We start from the raw sequence: 9123 nt of genomic DNA on the forward strand, positions 1-9123 counted from the left end.
TAAAACAAGCTCCAAATTAAATTAAATAACCCAAAATTAATATACATGTAAACCTCTTTGTTAAGATCGAAAATTCTGTCGAAGCTACAAATAACTGACAATAATTAAACTAAATAAGACCAAATGATATTGAAATTACTGGATCGGCAACATCTTTGGTGGAGGTCGGTGTTGTTATCGTTGTAGATTGGGGAATGAACCCTTGTGCTTCACGTACCGCTTTTTCCTTGGCCTTTTTCGCCCTTTCCAGCACATCCTCCTGCATGCAGCATTTCATTAATCATTTTCCCTATATTGCATCCATCGATAAGTAAAAACCATTCAAAGGGGAATCTGAAGACTAGACTGTATAAGAACAAAGCCTTCAATACCAAATTAGTAGACTAACGTTCAAAAATGCCTTAAATAGGAGTGTCTCTATTTTTGTCTTCTGCAACTGTTTTGAGTGTTTGCTTTGGTCCTTAACTCATAATCTCTTTATACCTCAACAACAACTACAACAAAGACTGTTGTCTGCACCGTCAGTCCTGTTTTCAACAACAATGGCTGTAGCTCCTCATAAACAACTGCAAACAGTTTATACAAGCAAGAGAAAGGTTTGCCTTTCCCTACTACTAGGCTTCCCTAGCACTGCCATTTCAATAATCTTATCTGCTCCTTCAAATGTAATGGCTTCAGAAGAGCAGCAGTTGGTCTTGGAGAGATACACGGACACAAATGAGGGTTTCACTCTCCTCAGACCTTCATGGATTAAGGTCTCTCTCTCTCTCTCTCTCTCTCTCTGCGTGTGTGTGTGTGTGTGTGTGTGTGTGTGTGGTTTTCTTTTGATTTGGTATACATCTTGGCGTGTGATTTTCTATTTTGATTTGGTGAATTATAAAGAGTCCTAACTGGAACCATAAGGTCCCCCCCACTTGATATGTTTGGGACTGTAACTTCCATTGTTACTTTCTTTCTTGTAATCAAGAATTCAATGAAGTCTAACAATAACAATAACAATGTGTTGATTCATCAAATAATAAGTTGTGAGGAATAGAGACAGATTTAGCAAAAAGAACAAAATTATATTAGATAGAGAAACTCATAATGAAACAGTACTAGTAACGAATTAGATTTAATTCTTACTACCTGAAGGTGCATGGGTAACTCGAGGCTTTATCGCACGGAAAGTATCAAGGTGAAATCCAGCTAACTCAATATGCTAAAGCATGCTCCCTACAATTTAACTCCAAATACACCTAGTCATTGGAGAACAAGAAATTAGATGATTAGATCTGTTCTTGGGACTGCACCATAAATTTATAACTAGAAATCATATTTTACTTAGCAGACTACACCCACAATCTTGTATATAAAGATTCCCACTTTATGGAGCATAATTGGACACCTTAGGCTAAATTATGTCAATATAAGGATATATTTACATGGTTTTTTACACAGATTTGCTGGGGCCAGATTGACCACACCAAAAAAAACTCCAACCCAAAAACGTTTAACCTGTAACAGATTTCAATTAAACTAGATGTGTAAAACAATGAAGAATGAATGGCTTGTATCACAATTATTAACATTCTCAGAGCGGGAGAAGGGGGGTTTGAGGGGTTAAGGGGATTTCTTAAAATAACATAAAACAGTTAAATAAAAATGAAGTAAAGGAATAGTTGAGCAGCATACCCTAGCATCAGGATCAGCTCCAGCTGCAAGTAACCTCCTCACAATGGGAATGTGATTTCTCCATGTTGCAATGTGAAGAGGAGTAAGCCCAAATATGTTCCTTTAATCAATATTCCCTCCATTCTTTTTCAGCAGTGCCAAAGCAGAGTCTAATTCATGCAATGACCCTTCTCGAGTAACAAGCCACAAATCTTTCTGGCACCCTCCAGAAGTATTTCTACGTACAGATGTCTGCTGGTTCTGCTTTTGGCCCAAGAGTGACGTTGAACCCTCCATAAATATATTCACTAAACACCCTATAAATACTCTAATTCTCACAGATTAACTACTTAATCATCCCAAACTTGGTTCCTGTAACTTAACATCGAATTCACCTTCACCAAATAATGTCAAAAGCCAAGATCCTCGAAAACTCAGTAAGCAGAAAAAGGTCAATGAATATTATGAATCAGCTCCAGCTCTTGAAAAGCTACGTTCTGCTGAACTATATTACAGGAAGACCTCCTTGTTAGGTATCAACATGCAAAGAATACCCACGCATTTAACTGTTAGAAAATGTCATTCCTAGATGCTTGGGCTCTCATCATCTCCATCATTGTTGTAAACACAAACCAGTTGTAGGAGCCATTCACAAACTCCCATCAATGATCATTGGGAACCAAAAGACTTGAAAATGCAAGGAAAGGTATGTGCCCCATCTGTGATCACTTCCATCAGTATAGCCCAAGAAAATTTATGTATACACATATAGAACCAACATTTATTAAAGAACAGGATCATATTGAAACAATTTCTGAAAAATAAAATACTAATGAAATTGCTTGTCAGTGTGTCTGAGAACTAGAAATTTATTTATCATGTCCATGGGGCTTATTTTGTTTATAACCAGAGTTTTGAACCTAGGATACCATACTTGGACTCGTCCAAATCCAAACACTCAAGAGATACAACCAATCAAAGATCTTGAAAATCAATAATATGCATGTGATAACAAAATCGAGTCAAATGGCTGATGTCATTTGGGATGATTTTAGGTTCAGTTATTGGTAAGGGCTGGAGAGGTATGGGATTTGACTGGGATTAATGGGGATTGGGAACTGATGGATTTAGGAAAAGAGTGTTTTAGGTGTAAGGGTATTGAGACTTGGGATGAAACCTATCCACTGATATTCTGAATTCCACTTCTTTTTTATGTTGCCTATTAACTGACTGAGCGACAGGCGTAGACAGATCCTCCAATGATTAATTGCCTTAAGTCTTTGTAAAAGGAAACAAACACGTATGTCAATATGTTGGTGTCTGGCAAGGATACTAGGTGTTTGACACGATGTCTTTGAGAACTTGACATGCCAATGCACCTGTGGATGTGTTTCACAGTATGAAAGAGATGTATATACCTATCAAGAAAAAAATGAAGGAAGCTGCTGTTTTAAGTTAGTTATTTTTTTTTTTTCAAATACAAAGAAGGAAATATATGAGAAGAGAACACAGTTTTATATACCGTAACATAGTAGTTAGTAAAAATAGATTTCTAAAATAAAACCGTGGTTCTTAATCAGTTAGTGTACGAGTCTTTCATAATTTTTTTTTTTTAAGTTAAAAGTAAAGGGTGATTCTACTTTATGTATTAAGCTGTGTATCAGGTTTGTTCCATGGGTTGATACATGTACTACATGACAAAATTCTTAGAAGCGTTGTTATTGTTACATTGCTTTAAACATAGAATAAACAAGAGGAAGAAGGACATGAGACAAATCACTCTCTCTAGGAAAGATTAAGGTTTTTATTTATCCAAAATAAATAAAAACAACAACAACAAAGATTTAAGGTTTAGAATGAGTCTTAAGTTAGGCATTGCATCAACACAACCTCACGATGACCACACACATCGGCCATCCTTGCACCCAAAGATATAGAATTCTTAAAACTCTATTAAAACTAAACAAGTACATGGTGATGTAGAACAACCTAAGGTTTGCTTTAAGTAGGATTTAAGGTGTTGGAAGTTGAGGTTCATGGTTGAAAAATAGGTTTTAGGGATACGGTTTGTTGTAGGATGATTTTATCAAGGTAAGAATTTTAGCACTGATGTTATAGGGCTGTTTCTGACAATGGCTAAGAAGGGTCATTTTTTAAGAAGTAATAGGATATTCTCTATATTGCTGATGTCATTTGCACCACATGTCAAACGGCTATTGGACTGTAAGCAAAAATAAAAAATAAAATCATTCAAGGAAAACCTAGAAAAAAAACAATGGAAATATGTCGATCATTCAAAACTGGGCTGGATCGAAAACAATAACTAAACAAATACGTAATATGGTAAGCCAATAAAACGGGAATAAGCATAGAACAAACCACAGAATCAGATTCTGGTGGCACATGGCACCTAGGAAAAGAAAAGTTCAAATGCATCGTCAGCAATAGAATTAACAATTGAGCCAATCCAAAACATTCAACCATCAGCGAAAGTGAAATGAGTGTCACGAGTATTCTCTCGAATACTAGGAAAATTATCCAAACTGAAATTCACATGTTGTCATGGTAATAAATCTGCTTCTTTAATTATTCTCTTTAATAATATATATAGTGGGGCATTTTTATTTGTGACCCATAAAGCTACAGTGAGCCACACCCACAGGAGAGAGAGATTAAAAATAAAAATTAAATGATATTTTACGGTAAGGTTCTAACTTCTAAGAGGCTGTTAGGTAACTATCAAACACGAATACGCTTACACAAACTAAAATGAGCTCAAATGTGAACACTACTTAATGGCCATTTCTATGATTATAGATCACATAACACCAGTGTTCTAACAATGGGATAGAAAAGAGTATTAGTATTGGATTAAAAGATTTAACTTTTAATCCGAACTCAAAAGATTTAACTTTACTAATAACACCATTGTTAGAACCTAGAGCAACAAAACCACAACAAAAGATAACACATTATCTGGCTGCAATTTTTTACAGATCTAACAATAAACAGAGATGACAGCTTACATGCATCTCACTTAATACTATTGTACGGTTATTTGTTGCAAAAAATATGCTCAAACAAAAACCATGAATCTACATGTTCATTCACCACGGAACTTATGATATAGAGATAAGTTGACTTGAGAATATCACATTGGTTAAGTACACAAATATCAGCAGAAGCCTAAAGAATATCAAAGCATCACCAAGCAATTCAAGTAGAAGTTAATTAATCATAGTGAAAGTAACATGTTCAGCCCAAGCATTATTTAGAGCTTATGCAAAGGATCTATGGGCTATCCCTGTATTTGTAATACTTGTACAATAACATAACCAATAAATAAACAAAGAATATGTATCATGCATGTTTACTCCACCTCAGTCTAACATAACTGACTCTTCACCATTTGCAGTTATGATACATATTGTCTGTTTGTTAAACTCTACGTAACAGAGGATAACACATTACATAAGAACTTGCCACATTATATAATGTTTTACTCTATTTCAGATGCATACTGGAACACTTTTGAAACAAACCTAAATTTATTCAAATATTTTGTTCATATTATTATCTTTTTTTTTATGGGTAAGCTAGACTTGAACCCATGGCCTCAAAGTTGTTTTGCAACGTGTCAAACCGACTTAGCTATGGGTCTAAGCCCTTGTTCATATTATTATAAACATTATAAACACATCTTAATGAATAATGAGGTCTTTTCATTCTCCCAAAATGAAAATATAAACCATCTGATTCATATTTTTTCACTTCTTTTTATTTGATTTAGGTACACAGATATATTGTTAATCTAAAGGTTGCAATGAGGAGATCTTTCTAATTGGATCTATAAGCTCCACTAATTAATTAAACTTTTTACTACTAAGTTCTTTATCTAGGCAGATTCTAAGTTCTGCCAAAATAAGGGCAACAAGAAGAAATAATTTAGAGGGCAAAAAATGATCACAATCATGCCACCTTTTGCACCTTTCATTTAAAAAGCAAATGTCCCTTAAAAGTCATAGAATAGAAAAGGGCATTTAGAGTTTTTTTATTATAGTAGAATACATGCACTATAGAGCACAAAGATAAGAGCATTGAAACAAATAAATATTCAACATGCATCTCGATGCACAAGCATATCATTTTTTCTCAAATATAACATCTAATTTATCTGAACAGAAATAAATGAAAAACAATGGGAAAACAAGTTAATCAACATACCTTTGTTTCAAACCCAAATATGATGAACAAACAAGTACATATGACCCTGCAATCCAACAAGCAAATAACTAAGACCATATTCATGAATTAGTGAGAAGATCCATAACCATTTCTGTTTCTCTCATACCGCAAAGGATGCAGATTAGAAAAAAATTTCTAACATCAGCATAAGCTAAGAATGACTCTCTTGTAATTTTCTTTTCCATTGAAACCAATTAAGCTATTGTTATAATACTCCTCATTGCATTTATGATTGGGTTCATATTAACATCATGATTTCATGTAAATGCAACAAGTGAGAGTTTGTTTCTGAATTCTCTTCACCAAAGCATGATATTGATTCATACTCTCAATATGCAAAATCAGTAATAAAGAGAGAACTACATTTACGACATTGAATTTACGTGGTTCGACAAGATTTTCTACGTCCATGGGCAATGATGAGGTCCTTTCAATCTCACTGAAGTATCTCAATTCCATTTTTTTAAGTGTAAAGTTTGTTAATTGAAAAGAGGAACTAAAAGGGTCTAAAGTTGGTGGAAATAATCTATATATCTAACAACCAACATAAAAGCAAGCACAACTACTTAGCTATGCATGAGGCATCCTTAGAAACCAGCAAAGTTTTTTAGACAGATAGAGGACTACCTAAAATACACTCTTCCATAAGCATATAAAGCCATGTGTTTGACATCAAAAGCATTGCTGGATAGGTATAATTGTTCTTCACAGAGTACATCTCCTTCCACACCGTACTTTTCCGATGATACACTAAAATCTGCTTTTGGGTTGCTAACAACACGAATTCACTGTTCTGGCTTATAGGGAAAACACTCGGCATGAGCCCTGTTTTTTCTTTTTTTTTAATAAAAGAGGAGAATCTACAAGTACCTCTTATAAAGCACAAATGACAATAAAATCAAGGTAATACCTTTAACTATCACACAGCATATGGAAGTTTCATTTGCATAAGGAAATGAAAAGCTGACAATCTTGGATGATACCGAGTTGTCATCTAAATCATCTAATAAGTATGAAGAAAATAAGTACGAACTCTCCAAGATAGCCAAAGATTCGTGTACTTCCAATATAAACCTAAACATAGGTCTTGCTTTTTTCATTTTTTTTTTTTTTTAGGAGATGGATCAAAACTGGTAATCATAAGAAAATAACATCAAAAATAAACCTAAAATCAATTGGAATATTAAAAAAATGCCCTAGATTTGAAATCTGTACACTTCTTAGAGGCACAAACCTGTAGCTCACGCTTGTTTCGTTCTAGGCATCGATCAATCACCTCTTCCTCCATTAAAAACAAATTAAGAATCAGAATTTCTTCAAAGAACAAAGAAAGAGAAAAGAAGAAAAATTGATGAAGAAAGGATGAGAAAACCATTCAAATTGCTGCATTTTTCTATTAAAAAAATTCAAGCAAAAAACTCAAATATGAGTTATGAAATTCAAGAATAAATCCACAAATCTAAGGATTCAGGCCTAGATATGGAAATAAAGAGAAGAAAAGCTTGAAATCAAGGGCGTATTAACAGAAACTAATCGAAATGAAGTGAAAGTACTCATAATGCAACATAATATGTTGAAAATTACCAAAGATTTACATTGGAGATCTGAAGTAGTTGGGACCAAATCTAGATCTATTTCTATACTCTCAGATCTAGATCTGTTTCTCTACTCTAAAGCTCTAATCCAAACGAAAGGTTGTTCATTGATCTACACAATACTCTCTTCCCCATCATCTTCATCATCTTCTTCCATATAAAGTTAGTGTTTGAGAGAGAGTGAGGAGAGGAAAAAGAACGTAGAGAAATTTCTCACAATCGGGAGAGATTCTCACGAATCAGAGAAAGAGAGTGTGAGAGAGAGAGAAAAAACGAAGAGAAACCAGAGAGAAGAAAGTGAAGAAGAGGGAAAATGCAGAGAAGAGAAAAGAGAGAGAGAGAGGGGGGAAAAAAACATAGATGAGGGAGGAAAAAATCTACGCAAATTTTTTCCAAATTTCGTGGGCCCATGGCCGTCAAATTTATGTTTCTAAAATTCATCGGGCCAAGCCCAACAATTTTTTTCTTCAATTTCCACAATTTTCACGTAGTGATTTGTAGAGCACGATTATGACTTAGAGCAACTCCAATGCAATAGGGCTCAGGCTTGGAATCCCCTCCCAACCGTTGTTTTGTAAAGCTAGAGCCCTAAAAAAGTGCTCCAACACACTCAGGTTGGCACTCGCTACTTCAATTTTTTGGAGAGAGAGAAAGTAGACGAGGCAAAAGAGGAGAGCGAGTTTCTCTTTCTCAAACTATATGTGGGAAGGAATCCAACTGTTGGGGTTGAAGACCGTTGGAGCTTCTTCCTTAAATCCAAACGGCTCCTTCTTCCTCCTCCTTCAAGTTTGAATTTTCTTCAAGGGTTTCAATAACAAAGAACCCCAACTCCTACCGATCAATCCTCTACTTCGTCCACCTCTTAAAGGATTTGCTCTCCAAGGGTTTCAACAACAGATTTGTTCTTCCAGGATGAGGTAAACCCCAAATAAACAACACCTAAAGTTAGCATGCATAAAAAATAAAAAATCAATACTCAGGCATTTTTACTACAAATCCAATTCAACTTAAAACATACTAAACGATGATAAGTGCAAACGCACATGTATCAAAAGAGCTTATTTATAATTTAGAATATTGACTAAATGTTTTCAAAAATTACATAATATAAAGGATATTTTGTGATTTTTGAAAATTAAACAATTTGGGTTGCAATTTTCTTTGTTTTTACCAAAATAAACTTGATTATATTAAATTTAAATGTAAAGGGGGCATATGATGTTGAACCACTACTACCACACCTTCTCTCTTTAGTCGTTATAACAGTAGAGAAGTTTCCAAAAGTGGTCCGAGTTTAATGAGAAGGTTTCACAAGAAAAGTATTGTTAAGTGCATGCTTGCCACGTCATGAAATTCACAATTCCATCACAGAGCCATGATTGTTTTAAACATGCCCTTAATGAGTTTAAAAATATTTTACACACCCCTACTAACAATAAATGATTCATATATCCTCATATAAAAAACCACTCCTTTTTTTTTCTTGAAAATCAGTCATCTTCATCCATGATTCAACACAAACTTCAGCATTTAATATGCTCCAACCTTTCAAACTTAAAGAATAAATCAGTTTTTTGGGAAATTAGAAAATGATAGAATTTAAGGTAGAAAATTAAATAATCATCTTCAT

General features: G+C 34.3%; 1 long non-coding RNA gene across 3 annotated transcripts; it reads right to left on the reverse strand.

Annotated features, from left to right (window-relative positions):
• LOC147382057 (uncharacterized) lies at nt 1-7720 on the reverse strand. Of its 3 annotated transcripts, none has more exons than XR_015174159.1 (6): nt 7483-7720; nt 7133-7180; nt 5878-5923; nt 1675-2372; nt 1129-1238; nt 1-259 (listed from the first exon to the last, which is right to left on the reverse strand). It is a non-coding gene; the product is annotated as an uncharacterized LOC147382057 (long non-coding RNA). The 3 variants fall into 3 exon arrangements; XR_015174157.1 differs by having other exon boundaries at nt 6526-7176; nt 7483-7717; XR_015174156.1 differs by having other exon boundaries at nt 6526-7180; nt 7483-7716.
• Nucleotides 7721-9123: the final 1403 nt, after the last annotated feature.

The sequence above is a fragment of the Akebia trifoliata genome, unplaced genomic scaffold (genome assembly GCF_017979445.1).
Source record: "Akebia trifoliata isolate Shusen 1 unplaced genomic scaffold, ASM1797944v1 Contig00071, whole genome shotgun sequence".
Classification (NCBI taxonomy): domain Eukaryota; kingdom Viridiplantae; phylum Streptophyta; class Magnoliopsida; order Ranunculales; family Lardizabalaceae; genus Akebia; species Akebia trifoliata.